Source organism: Macaca thibetana, chromosome 3, assembly GCF_024542745.1.
Source record: "Macaca thibetana thibetana isolate TM-01 chromosome 3, ASM2454274v1, whole genome shotgun sequence".
Taxonomy (NCBI): domain Eukaryota; kingdom Metazoa; phylum Chordata; class Mammalia; order Primates; family Cercopithecidae; genus Macaca; species Macaca thibetana.
This window is the reverse complement of record NC_065580.1, coordinates 107,671,714-107,685,953: the sequence shown is the minus strand read 5'-3', so window position 1 is coordinate 107,685,953 and position 14,240 is coordinate 107,671,714. Positions and strand designations below refer to the sequence as shown.

Below are 14,240 nucleotides of genomic sequence, written 5' to 3'. Positions count from 1 at the left end.
ATTGAGGTACAATAAAATCAATTTTCATTTAGTGATTTTGACCAATGTATGTAGTCATGTAACCATCACAACACAGTCAAAAAACAGACCATTTTAAAGCTTTATTTTATTTTTTATTTTCTTCATGCTACCTTGTGTAAGAGAAATAGACCAGTTTCATCACCCTAAAAAGTTCCCTTGTGCCCCCTTGCAGACTCTGCTCCCACCTCACCCCTGGCAACCACTGATAGGCTTTCTTTTTGTGTGTGTGACTGGATCTCTGTCTCCCAGGCTGGAGTGTGGTGGTGCAACCTCTGCTCACTGCAACCTCCAACTCCTGGGCTCAAGAGGTCCTCCCACCTCAGCCTCCCAAGTAGGTGGGACTTACAGGTGTGTGCTACCATGCCTGGCTAATTTTTTTTGTATTTTTTATAAAGACAGGGTTTCTCCATGTTGCCCAGGCTGGTTTTGAACTCCTGAGTTCAAGCCATCCGCCGGCCTTGGCCTCCCAAAGTGCTGGAATTACAGGCATGAACCACTGTGCCCAGATGATATGCTTTCTATCAATATAATTTTGCCTTTTCTAGAATTTTCTAGAAATGGAATCATACAGTATGTGGTCTTTTATAACTGACTTCTTTTATTTAGCATAGAGATTGGTAAACATTTTCTATAAAGATTCAGATAGTAAATATTTTAGGCTTACAGGTGGTATGGTCTTTGTAGGATCTACCTACTCAGCTCTGCTGTTGGTAGTATGAAATGTGTACTGAATGGGTGTAGCTTTGTTCCAATAAAACTTTGAGAGGGCTGGATTTGGCCCATAAACTAGAGTGTGCCAGTATCTGACTCAGCATAATTCACTCCGGATTTACTTCTATTGTTATGTGTATCAGGAATTTATTCTTTTTTATTGCTGAGTAGTCTTCCATTATATGGATGACGTTTTGTTTTTTCATCGATTGATGGACATTTGAGTTGTTTTGAGCTTTTGGCTTTTATGAATAAAGTTGTTATGAACATTCATACACCTATCTTTGTTTTCATTTCTCTTAGGTAAATCCCTAAGAGTAGAATTGCTGTGTCATATGATAAATGTGTATTTAATATTATTAAAAATGGACCAAACCGTTTTTCAAAGTCTTACTATTTATCAGCAATGTATAAGAATTCTAGTCGTTCTAAGTTTTTATCATCATCATGAGTGTGTGCTGAAGTAAATACTTATTAATATTCAAATGTCAATGGATGTAAATGAGTCATTGAAAATATGTTGTGAATATTGTCCAGTGTCACTTGTATTTTAATGTCATTTTAAAAAAATGACTCTTATTCTATCTCATAGTTTTGCCATAAATTATTAAACTATTTTCTATTCTTTAATCTTAACGTTTTTATAACATTTTCCTGAGAACGATGTAGACGCCACCTTTGTGGATGGCAGTTAATTCAGTGTTAGACTTACTGATAAGGGGGCAGAGCACAATTTCTCTTTACACATTGCAGTTACTGAAAACCACACAGACCTTACTACTCAGTTGGGCTGAGTACTGGGTTGAAATCTTTGAAATGTGAGGAGCCTAATTTAATCCCACCTCTGAATAGGCAGCCACTTCATCTCCTCCTGGGTGTACCAAGGCCAACCCACAGGCAGATTCTAGATCTTTCTCCAAAAAGTTATGTATCTGTTGGACCCCTAGAGTTTTGTCTTTTAAGTGTGTGACTGAACTAATTTTTACCTAGAAAAACTTTATGTAGATGTTTGAAATGTCAACCTTTTTTTTTTTTTTTTAAATCTCAGTTAAGTTTCATAAACTTTCACTTTAAGCCGTGTAACTTCCCACTGAACTCTCTTGTACCTGAGTGAATTGATTTGCTATGTAGGTTCTTTGCCACAATAAGCTCATTAAATGCTGGGGTCTGTTACCAAAAAGTGATTCTTTCAGTTTTGAGTACTTGTTCTGAGGCTGTACTCTGACAGAGCAAGATGTCAATTAAGATTATTCCTTGTTAGTGGAAATAAAATCACGTTATCTGCTTATAAAAGAATCTCTCTGTTCTTTCTCTAAGGGGAGGGGGAGTGTATTCAACTCACACAAAGTTTATCCATTCATGAAGTGAAAAGGTAAAAGCTTGTAGGTCACGAAGAGATCCCCGTTTTACCAGACCGGAAATTATGATCCGAGCCAGGGGGTATTTTTCCTGCAGAGCTGACTCTCAGAGGTAGTGTCAAATTGCAGCTTCTATCACAGCATCAAGAATGGAGTCTTTGTGGAGCCTGAAAATCTCAGGCCATAACTGATTCCTGTCCACAGAGTCAAAGTCAGAAGCAAGTTCACTGTGTCGCAGTCAGTATTACACAAGTACAAGGTGGAAAGGTGTGACCATGATCACTAACGGAAAAGTGCATAAAGCCTTTGTCTTCCTTGTGAACCAGCCGGGATGTGACTTTCAGAGTCAGGGATAATGTTGGCTGGCTCTTACTCGGTGCCAGGCCCTGCTCTAAGCATTGTGCCTGTTAAGGTCCAAGGACGTTTAGGGTAACGGTTCAGAACACTGCGGATGGGCTAGATTGCTGACTAGCCAAATGAGTGACCGGTTTCCTCAGTGACTCCATCTACCCATGTTTAGGGTGGGGATTATGAGAGCGTCTTTGTGACAGGGCTGTTGTGAGGGCTGAATGTGTTAATTTATATTAACTGTTTAATAGGGTACCTGGCACAGGGTAAGTTACCTAGGTGTGTTGGCTATTACAGTTATTTTAGTACTCATTCTAAGAAACTATTGACATAGGTGCTATGATTTTCTCCATTTTACAGTTGAGTAAACTGAGGCACAGAGAAGAATTTTCCCAAAGCCACAAGGCTAGGAGGTAGTGAAACTAGGAGTAGAATACAGACAGTCAGAGTCCAATCAGTGGCTGTTAACTGCTGTACTCTGCTGCCTTCCTGCTTATTAGGAGAAAATGACTGTGCATTTTTATATGTGATCTGCAGTAAAGCAGATAGTCCTGCAAGGAAGAAGTGAGTAGGAAGGTTGTATTTGGCACTGACGGCTTGGACTTTACCACTGGTTCCTCCAGATGAGTCTCTACACCCATTGCCTTGTTACTGGTCAACAAATTGGCCAAGAGTCCATCTTCTCTTTGGAGTAGTCCTATCTCAGAAATGACATCACCACCTATTCTGTTACAGAAGTCATAATCCTGGGTCATCAATGACTCCAGCTTCTCCCTGTTTGTCTATTATCAATTGTTTTGATTTTTTAAATAGCTTATAAATCCATCACCTTTTCTGTCTCCACGACCACCCCAGCCCAAGTCACTGCCATCAGTCACTTTCTTACCAACCTACCCCTGTCATCCTTGCCCCATGCCAGTGTGTTCTTCATGCAGGCAAAGGTAAAATGCAAATCCGGTCAGCTTGTGGCCGGGCTTAACACATTACCTGCTTTTACATTCCAATCCAGGTCTGTCTGCCTCCATAGCCTGTTCTCTTTTTTTCCCCCATCTTTCCTCTATAAAGTTTGTATGAGTTGACCTTGATTTGAAAGGTCGAGAAAAGTAAGATTCTTAGGTGTCCAGTGGAATCTGGTTTTCTTTAAACTTACTCATCAAATTCACACCTCAGATAATTGGGCCCCAGACTCTATACCCATTACCAGACTTGTCAGCAGAACTCAAGTGTTCCACATGGGTTTATAATATCTGGTATTTTTCTGGGCAAGGCAAAGTATATTGTAATAGTAAAATGATAAGATGCAAGATGGCCTTCTCTAATTTTTTTCACAATTGCCTTCATCAGTCTAGCTAGGGGTTTGTGTGTTGGTGTTTGTGTACTTGTTTTTATTGTCATTAGTTTGGTTATGGAACAATAGAGTCCTTGTCAAAGTGGATATTAGCAAGTTGAGTTCCAAGTTTGCTAGAACTGAATGCAGATACAAAGCATTTGAAATTATCAGCATCCTGTTAATAGAGGCTAGAGGAGAAATCAAAGTAAATTTTCAGAACTATGAAATTAGCAAACTACCAACACAGGGTTGGAAGTTTCTCTATTTTCCTCTTACCAGCTTTTAATCTGATCATTTCCCAGGGAGTGCAGACAGGCTGTGGGGAAGCTCTCTGCCCAGGCTAACTTGAAGGGAAAATGAGCATGAAAAAAACAATTCATTCAGAATGTTATCCTTGGGATACCAGTGAGCAGATCAGCAACACTAGGATGTAATCAATAATACTGGCTTTCAGAATAGAACCACATACCACTTTCCCCCCAAATATGCACCATGGACTGCCATTTACCACCTCAGAGCTTACTTCTCTATGCATTTGAGCAGGAACAAGCCTTCTTGTTCTTAAGCATGGCCCACTGGCTCCACTGTCATCTTGATGTTTGTGTGAAAAGCTCTCACAGTGTGGCCGTATGGCCATGCTGACAGCATGTGCCCTGACTGTTTTATCTTAAATCGAACTGCAACAAACTTGTGAGGGAGCTCAGATAAAAACTAGAAGGAAGAGATTTGTATCATAAAATCCAGGGAGTTTTGGCAGAGCCTCCTAAGGTGAAAGAGATGAGAAGGAAAAAAATCTATAGGTTTGTTTGTCTTACTAGTGAGGGTAGCGTTGTGGCTAATAACTAGAGAGGTAAAATATCTACCACCCTGAAAATGGGGGAAATTTGTTTTTTAACTGCATCTTTCCTGAGAAACATTTGAGGTTCTGCTGTTTAGAGCCATGATAAGACAACCTTTGGAATGAAGCTGAGTAATCACTGTGTCTTAGTCTCCACTAAAACCACAGCTTCTGGGGAGCAGCTGGGCTGAGGTCTCGCCAGCAAAGCTCATTAGGCCCCAGGTGAATCATGCCTACTATCAGTGTGTGATAGTGTGATGCCTGTGTTCAACCATCATATGGGCCACTGTTGACACTCCTGAAACCAAAGACAGGTTAGCAAGTGAAAAGCATAACACATTTATTTAATCAAAGTTTTATATGACATGAGAGCCTTCAGAAACGAAGACCAAAAGCCCCAGAAATGAAGACCCAAAGCCCCAGAAACAGAGACCCAAAGCCTCATAACTATTCTTATGCTTAGGCTTGATATAGAATGGACAGCCATGTAGAACTATGATTGGACAAAGGGTGTGACGTAATGGCAATATGACTGAGGAGGAACCTCAGCAAGGGCTGTTGGTTCAGATTCTTATTGGCCTCTCTGTGTAGCATTTCTTCCTCCTGGATATAGGGCAGGATCCCTCTGGAAAAAGGGTCTTGGGGGAGAAGGAAGAGAGTGACCTTCATAGGTTTCATGGTTTACTTTGGGGGAGAGAGGTTCTAGTTTCTATGACCTACCTTGTGGAAGAGGAATTTTTTCTTTGTATTTATTATTCTTTCATTAACATAAGTTAATGCTTAAAGGAATTTTGTGAATTTGTCTTCCTATCCCTTGATCATTTTTCTTTTCTTTTCTTCTTTTTTTTTTTTAATTGTACCTTAAGTTCTGGGATACATGTGCAGAATGTGCAGGTTTGTTACATAGGTATACACATGCCATGGTGGTATGCTGTTCCCATCAACCCTTCATCTATGTTAGGTATTTATCCTAATGCCATCACTCCCCTATCACACAGGCCCTGGTGTGTGATATTCCCCTCCCTGTGTCCATGTGTTCTCATTGTTCAACTCCGACTTATGAGTGAGAACATGCGGTGTTTGGTTTTCTGTTCCTGCGTTAGTTTGCTGAGAATAATGGTTTCCAGCTTCATCCATGTCCCTGCAAACAACATGAACTCATCCTTTGGAGAAATAGGAACACTTTTACACTGTTGGTGGGAGTGTAAATTAGTTCAACCACTGTGGAAGACAGTGTGGTGATTCATCAAGGATCTGGAGCCAGAAATACCATTTGACCCAGCGATCCCATTACTGGGTATATACCCAAAGGATTATAAATCAATCTACTATAAAGACACATGCACGTGTATGTTTATTGCAGCACTGTTCACAATAAAAAAGACTTGGAACCAACCCAAATGCCTATCAATGATAGACTGGATTAAGAAAATGTGGCACATAGACACCACGGAATTTTGTTTTTTATGAGTTGCTTCAGCGGTGAAAGAGAGATGGGAGAAAGGAGAGCAGTAGAGGTCAGAGAGACCTTGGTTCTAGCACCTTCCAGTCTTCTTTAGTTCAGAGTACTCAGCATGTCAAAGCTCCATACTTTGGGGTATTGATTGTTTTCTAAGCCCCAACACTACCCTCTGAATATTTGCTGGGAGGATTAGACAGAAAAGGATAGATGTCACTCTGCAAGGCTGGAAGAACATACAGTTGGGGAAGTTGTGCGGTAATAGTGGAGCAGATCCCCCTCTGTACAGAGGCTCGCCTGTAGGCCCTCTTAAAGCACTCAGCTGCCTCATAACTCAAGATGACATCCGGTTCTCCTTGGGGAGAAAGGATTTAGGACAAGTTGACTCCCGGTCACCTTCGTGTACTCAGAGAACTTTCCTAGAGGACTAGACCTGTGGTCAGGAGAGAAAATAGTTCTCTTATTTTCCATCAGGGCATCTGCTCAGGCAATTCTCTGTGACTTCCTGCCTTTGCAATGTAGGTCAATCCTTCCAGAATCTTACCCTAACTTTCCCCTCTCCGATTTCTGTCAACACAATCATTCACCTGGAATCTTCTGTATGCCCTCAAAACTTCAAATCTAAAAAACTCCCTGAACTTAAGGTGAAGTTATTATTTCCTTTCTAGTACCGTAGCTGTTTGTCCAATTCGGTTATGATGTTTACAGCAAAAGGAATTCTCATGCAGTGTGGCTTGTGTGTGTTTCACGAGACTGGACTACAGATGTGTTTCCTCAGTTTTATGTATCCAGCTACCCCATGTCTGGCAAATAATAATACCAGGTCAGGCACTACTCTAATTGCTTTATAGATAATTTATCTTCATAATAATCCCATGAGAAAAGTACCACTGTCATTCCAGTTTCACAGATGAGGATACTGAGAGGCTCAGCATGTTGTGTAACTTGTCCAGAGTCACAGCGTTTTCTATTTTGTTTTTTTTTGAGACAGAGTTTAGCTCTTGTTGCCCAGGCTGGAGTGCAATGGCATGATCTCAGCTTACCGCAAGCTCTGCCTCCCAGGTTCAAGCGATTCTCCTGCCTCATCCTCCCGAGTAGCTGGGATTACAGGCATGTGCCACTACGCCCGGCTAATTTTGTATTTTTAGTAGAGACGGGGTTTCTCCATGTTGGTCAGGCTGGTCTCAAACTCCCGACCTCAGGTCATCTGCCCACCTCAGCCTCCCAAAGTGCTGGGATTATAGGTGTGAGCCACCGTGCCCGGCCCGAGTCACAGCGTTTTCAATGTGAGTGAACCAGGATTAACATCCAGGCCAACAACTGACCCCAGAGACCTCATACAAGTCTGTGCTCTTCTGGGAATAAGGACCCCAGGCCGGGAGAAAAAGGCCGAGCCTAATGGTATTCCGTGTGAGGCAGCCATGTGGTATTGCATTATGCATCAGAATGACTAATTCTGTGTATGAGGGTTGTCAGGTGAAACCCAGTGGAGGCACAGCCCAGAGTTCTGCAGGGGCCTTCACTGATAATGTGATGCAATCAAATTTCTTAGGGGTAGCAGTTAGAGCTCTGCTGTTGCTGGAGAGAGTGCTGGAGAAAGAAGTTTCACATATTGTTTTTTGATCAGCAGGTTTGGAAACTTTGAATGTTTGGCTCACAGGATGGTGGAAATGCTCCAGCACTTCCTGTGGCCTCTAGTCTGGGTTCTGCGATAGGGAACTGAGCTCGAGCCTTGCCTCCTCACTGGGGACTGTCTGCACACATCACCGAGTGACAGGGCTTGCTGGGAGGAAGGGAGCAGCCACTGGCATTACAACAGCTGAAAAGGAATTTGAAAAGCAAATATCCAGAAAACCAGAACAAGGGAGGAAGTGTGTGCATTAGTTTGCAAAATGATGAACTTTCCAGTTGAAATGCTGATTCCCAAAGTGCAAGAGAGCTTGGAGTGAAGGAAAGAGAGCTAGTGGCTCAGCTCAGGTCTCATCCTGTTTTTGAAAGATTTTTTCCAGGAGGAAAAGGAATCTGGAATAGACCCTGCTCTCACTTCTCAGCAGCTCCCTTTCTATTTCTGTCCAGTGGGAACAAATGAATAGCTGCTGCTTGAAGAAATGCCGGAAGGTTTTCTGTGCAAGGAATTCTGGATTTTAAAAATGCATCACTGGCTTGAGTAATCCTTCACATTTGTAATTTTAATCTCTGAATTTGGTTTTAAGGAAAGAGTGGTTCATTTATTAATTCACTTGTCTGAAAAATATCGAGCTGCTCTTTACCATGCTGTCTGATCAGGTCTGGAGCAACAAAGATGAATAAGATATGAGGCCTACCCTCAGGGAACTCATATAAACAAATAAGATAAGGTGTGGAAAAGTGCTCTGGTAGGTCATTGTAAGCACCTAAGAAGACAGATTCAGGGCAGTTACTTCCAGCACAGGAGGCTGTGAGGTAAGGGAAATCTTTAATAGGAGCTGGCGCGTGAGATAGGCATTGAAATCTAGGTGGGAATTTTTGAAGCAGACCCAAGGGAAGGAAAGGACATTGGAGGTAGAGAGAACATTATGAACAAAGACAGGGTGAAAACGAGAGGTGAAGCTGGCTGGGCTTCTGGGTCGAGTGGGGACTTGGAGAACTTTTCTGTCTAGCTAAAGGATTGTAAATGCACCAATCAGCACTGTCAAAACGGACCAGTCAGCTCTCTGTAAAACGGACCAATCAGTTCTCTGTAAAATGGACCAATCAGCTCTCTGTAAAATGGACCAATCAGCAGGATGTGGGTGGGGCCAGATAAGGGAATAAAAGCAGGCCACGCTGCATTAGCAGCTGCAACTGGGGTCGCATTTGGCTGTGTAGAGGTGTGGGTCTTTTGCTCATCACAGTAAATCTTGCCGCTGCTGGCTGTTTGGGTTCGCACTGCTTTTATAGGCTGTGATACTCACGGTGAAGGTCTGCAGCTTCACTCCTGAAGCCACCGATACCACGGGAGGAAAGAGGGACTCCAGACGTGCCACCTTTAAGAGCTGTAACAGTCACGGCAAAGGTCTGCAGCTTCACTCCCGAAGCCAGCGAGACCGCGAACCCACCAGTAGGAAGAAACTCCAGACACATCTGAACAGCTGAAGGAACAAACTCTGGAAATACCATCTTTAAGAACTATAACACTAACCGCGAGGGTGTGCGGCTTCATTTTTGAAGTCAGCGAGACCAAGAACCCACCAATTCTGGACACAGAGGACCTTGGCAGGCTCAGGAAATGGCAAGCCATTTATGAATTGAGAAGAGATACTGCAAACATTTGTCTCAAGTTCTCTAGTCCTTCACCCAGACCATAGCTAGCTGGAGGATTATCCTGATTTAGGCTGGGGGTTCCTTCTTCACGCAGGGCCACCAGCAGCCTCCGCAAATTGATCATTGACAGTCTTAAGGTAGAACCAGTTTTCCATGTCTGACTTACAAAGCCATTGCAAGTGCGTGGGGTTTGGGGAGCAGGGACTCGTTGGGTGGGGGAAGATGCACCGGTGGTACCTGGATGCAGGCTGTGAAAGGTTTATATCCTAGAGGTCCCAAGTCACCATCTACAGATTTAAAGCAGGAAATGAGATGTTCAAACGATTACAAATGCAAGTATTCTGTTTCTTTTACTATTTATCATTCTGTTGCTTTGCACGGTAGAAGCTGCAGTTAATAGAATTTTTACTGTTCTCTGTGAGTTGGAAAGAGTTACTCAAAAGAATTGGGCTACTTTCCTGGAGACAAGCCCATAGATGCAGGTGATGATAATTCAATACGGGACTAACGGAAAGTTTTCTCTGCCACTTTCCATTACATTCCTGGCTAAGTCTATTCAGCGATTCTCTTTTTTTCTGCGCAGCCGAGGAGGCAAATGGTCTCCAAGTATGGCCTATGAGAAACCTGTGCCACAAGATATTTTATTAAAAAAAAAGTTTCCTGGACAGATACATTTGGGAAATATTGTAGATTGCATATGGACATTTCACAGAACACGTGTTACATTAAAGTCCCTGAGAAGTCCTGCAGTAAAGGAAACTATTTCAAAAGAATGGCATAGAGCCCAGCTTATGCCTGCAATCCCAGTACTTTGGGAGGCTGCAGCAAGAAGTATCGCTTAAGTTCAGGAGTTCAAGACCCGGTAACATAGTGAGACTTCATCTGTATTAAAAGAAAATGGCATAGTTGTTACAAACATGAGCTTATGAAATCAGACATGTAGATTACATTCTGGCTGGGTTCCATATGTGGATGTGCGACTTTGGGCAAGATACCTAATGTCTTTACATCTTGGTTTGCTTGTCTGTGAAACAGGCTGGTAATGGTACCTAATTCATAAAATTGTCTTGAAAAGTATATAGTACATGAACTAGTTATTAGATATTATTCCATTCAGTGTTTTCCAAGAATCCTCTTTTTGCATTGCATTTATAAATAACTCAGAGAAGCGGTGCTGTGTGGGAAATGCCAGAGTAAAACTAGTGCAGTCCATGTGTGACTTCTGGTAGCAGTGCCCCAGAGGAAAGGCAGAGCCTAGGTGCTGAGCGCTAGGTCACAGATGTGGACTTACAGCTATATGAAGCTTTAGAATTGGGGAGCAAAAGATCATTTCCTCTTGATTGCAAGGTTAGAGTGTGTAACTTCAGTCTCTTTTGCCTTCCAGTCATTTAATGACAAGTTCGGCACTCAGGGCAGTAAAGAGATATGGTTAGGTTGATGTATTAGGAGTTTTTCAATTGTAAGTGACAGAAACTGAACTCAAGCTTACTGAGTATAATGAGGAATTCATTAGTTTGTCTATCTAGGAAGGTTATTAGGGTAGTTCAGAGAACTGAAGGAAAAGTGAAGGAAAACTCGACAGAAACTGAACATAGCTAGGCATCCTGTCCTTGTTCCCTTTTGAATGTTTTCCTCTTGACTTGTCTTAGCTTCTCCTTGCCTCATTCTTTCCTGTTGCGGATGACTTTCCCCATAGAGCATGGCTGCAGCTTCAGCTTCATCCCCAGCAGAGCAAGAACTCCTGGCCTCGAGTGATCCCCCCGCCTCGTCCCCACAAGTGCTAGGATTACAGGCGCGAGCGACTGTGCCCAGCTAACAAATAAATTTATGAGATCCTTATTAAGGGTATTTATAAAAATTGTAAATTTTTTTTCAGATTGTTATTCGTCTTTAAATTTTTAAAATACATACTTCAATATATAAAAATTACACAGGGGTCACACTAATCCTCTCTGTTGTTCCAGTTTTAGTATATATGCTGCTGAAGCGAGCACTGTCTCAATTTTTATGAAGGTTTTTGGAATTCAGAAGTTTTTAAGCTTCTTTGTATCAAATCATCAGGCTCTTCTTTGACGCATTCTGTCTTTGGTGGTTTATTAGATTGCTAGGGCTGCCATTAAAAAGTACCACAGTCGGGGGCGCTTAACTAACAGAAAAGGGTTTTCTCACTGTTGTGGAAGCTGGAAGTCAGAGATCAAGGTGTTATCAGTGTTGGTTCCTTCTGAGGGCTTTCTCCTTGGCTTACAGATGGCTGTCTTCTCCCTGTGTCCTCAGATGGTCTTCCCTCTGTACCTTCTGTGTTCAAATTTCCTCCTCTTATAAGGATAACAGACAAACACACTGTGTTAGGGCCTGACCTGAAGACCTAATTTTACCTTACTACTTTCAGGGTCCTGTCTCCAAATACAGCCACATTCTGAGGTACTGGGGGTTAGGATTTGAACATACAAATTTTGAGGGGGGACACAATTCACCTTTAACCGTTCTCATACTAAAGAGGTGTCTATCGCCCTGAGAGGGTTTAAGGATTTGAAGGAAGTCCTTTAAACTAGCTAATATTTAGTATCTTCATTAATTTACTGCAAATAACACCTGTCAGTCAGGGCTGTGAAGAAGAGTGAGTAAAGTGTGTGTCTACAGTGCCCAGCCACATGCCTGCTCTGGGCTTCTGCCCGCCACTCTTTCTGGCAGCTGTCCCCTAGCCTTCATGATGTCAATGCCAGACACTGGGAAAGCATAGATTTTTCTCTGCAAGTTTCCATTATATTGCAAGCCAACCGTAGCTAATAGCACATTTCCCCACCTGTCAAGTGAATGGGCTGAATTGTTGCTAAGATTAGCATACATGGCTTTTGTCAACAGCGTATACAGAAAATGAAATATTGAGCCTCCACACGCGATTCCATTTTCTGTTTATTCTCTCTCTGCTGAGTGCTTGTATGTTCTGTTCTGAACACACCGTGTTCCCTCATTTCTGAAGCTGCAAACTTCCTCTTTGGCCCTGGGCTGTTTTCAGAATGGCCATCAGGTCCCTGATACAGGAACCTGAAATGACACCCGCACCATGTACCCATCCATCCAGATCCTCCAGTGTAGGGCAGGTTGGGGGACACGTGCCTACCACTGCTGCTCCCATGGGAAACAAAGACTGGCTTCAGCAAACCTGGACACTCGTAACATCCTGAATGTCAGCTGACAGCACCATTGGCTTCATGTATTCTTTGACCTAGACACCAAAGGTATTGAGAATTTCAGTCTGTCTGGCATAAGAAGGATGGTAGCACAAAGAAGAGAAGAGCAAAACTTTTACCCAAAGCCTGTTTCAGTGGCCCCTGCTGAGGTTCAGTGTACCATGCAGGGCAGTGTTGTCAAAAGTGAAGACTAGGCTGGGTGCGGTGGCTCATGCCTGTGATCCCAGTACTTTGGAAGGCCAAGGCAGGCAGATCACCTGAGGTCAGGAGTTCGAGACCAGCCTGGCCAACACGGTGAAACCCCATCTCTACTAAAAATACAAAAATTAGCCAGGCAGGGTGGTGCCTGCTTGTAATCTCAACTACTCGGGAGGCTGAGGCAGGAGAATTGCTTGAACCCGGGGGGTGGAGGTTGCAGTGAGCTGAGATTGCGCCACTGCACTCCAGCCTGGGCGATAGAGTGAGACTTTGTCTCAAAAAAAAAAAAAAAAAAAAAGTGAAGACTAGAGGGCTCTAGGAAGACAGCAGGGCCAAGAGGGAAGGCTGCTTTCAGTGGATGCGCCTCCTGAAGCCCTTTCCCTTTCTGACTAACGTAATGCAAGAGGAAAATGTGGTTTATGTCTTTTTCTATCAGAGACAACTCAACATTAAAAATATGAGATGAACAGCTCCCTTCCCACTATCCCCATCATCATTATAAACCCATTATCCATCATCAGTGGATAATGACTGTTAGCGGGCAGAGGACAGCTTTCCTGGGGAGGAAGGAAGGGGCTGAGGAGTGGAAGCAGATCGTTTCTCCAGCTGTTTGGTGTTTATCACCCATTGATCTGCCCTGGCCTCCACTGGCCCATCTGTTGGGCTTGTGAGTGCAGTGGGGGAGGGGACACACAGTTCACCAGGGCAAGTGTGTTCGTTTCCCCAACACACAGCTTCTGCAGGAATGGCCTTACAGGCTTAATTTTTTTCTCAGTAGGGTTCACTGTGCAACAGAAAGACTAGAAAGAGCATTAAAGGGTTCACAGCCATTGCAGGCACCCAAAACTAAAACCAAATGGGAAACTCAGAAAAAACAAAAGTGATCAGATATTTGGGAGCTTTGTGGAACCCAAAGAATTAATTATGCTGTATGGAAAAACCTGTAGACATGTAACATCTTTAAGAGACTACAGCAAGAGGTGCGTTGAACTTCGGGCATAGAACAATGTGTAGAGAGATGAGCTTCTAGGTGGGAATCAACGCGATTTCTCTCCGTTGTCTTCAAAATGCAACCCAAAGCTAGGGAGACATTTAGTAGAAGAGTGGGCTTGTTCATGGGTGATAGAGTCAGATGTTAACTGCTATGCAGACTTCAGTACCTAACTCTAGAAGAAGAAGTGATTCCTCTTTCTTATTTAATTCACTCAACTATAAACATGCCATTTAAAGTGCATATCGAGGTGATAGAATCTTAGTATTAAACATGAAACAATTCCCATATATTTGGAATGGAATAAAGTCAAGCCAGCAGGCAAGCAGGAACAGTATAGCATTCTCCGCCCATTCTTTACCCACCTCCTGGGATTTGATAGTGACTTTGGAAGGCATAATGATTAGAATGTCTAGCCACCTGCCTAGACTTCCCTTTTGTTTCTCCCTTTAATGGTTCTTAAATTTTAGTTTGTATAAGCATTATTATACCTGGCTGTCTATACAACTTCTT

General features: G+C 42.8%; 1 protein-coding gene across 7 annotated transcripts in view; it reads left to right on the top strand.

The window, feature by feature from the left end:
- ELMO1 (engulfment and cell motility 1) overlaps positions 1-14,240 on the top strand; it is a 578,919-nt gene that overhangs the window by 87,929 nt on the left and 476,750 nt on the right. The window contains exon 1 of one of the 7 annotated variants that reach the window (XM_050783304.1): positions 5,446-9,484. The exons of 5 other annotated variants lie outside the window; for them this stretch is intronic. The gene's annotated coding sequence lies outside the window, so the exon portion shown is untranslated. Of the gene's footprint in view, positions 1-5,445; positions 9,485-14,240 lie in introns of those variants that run through there. One more of the 7 variants, XM_050783307.1, reaches the window with a different exon arrangement.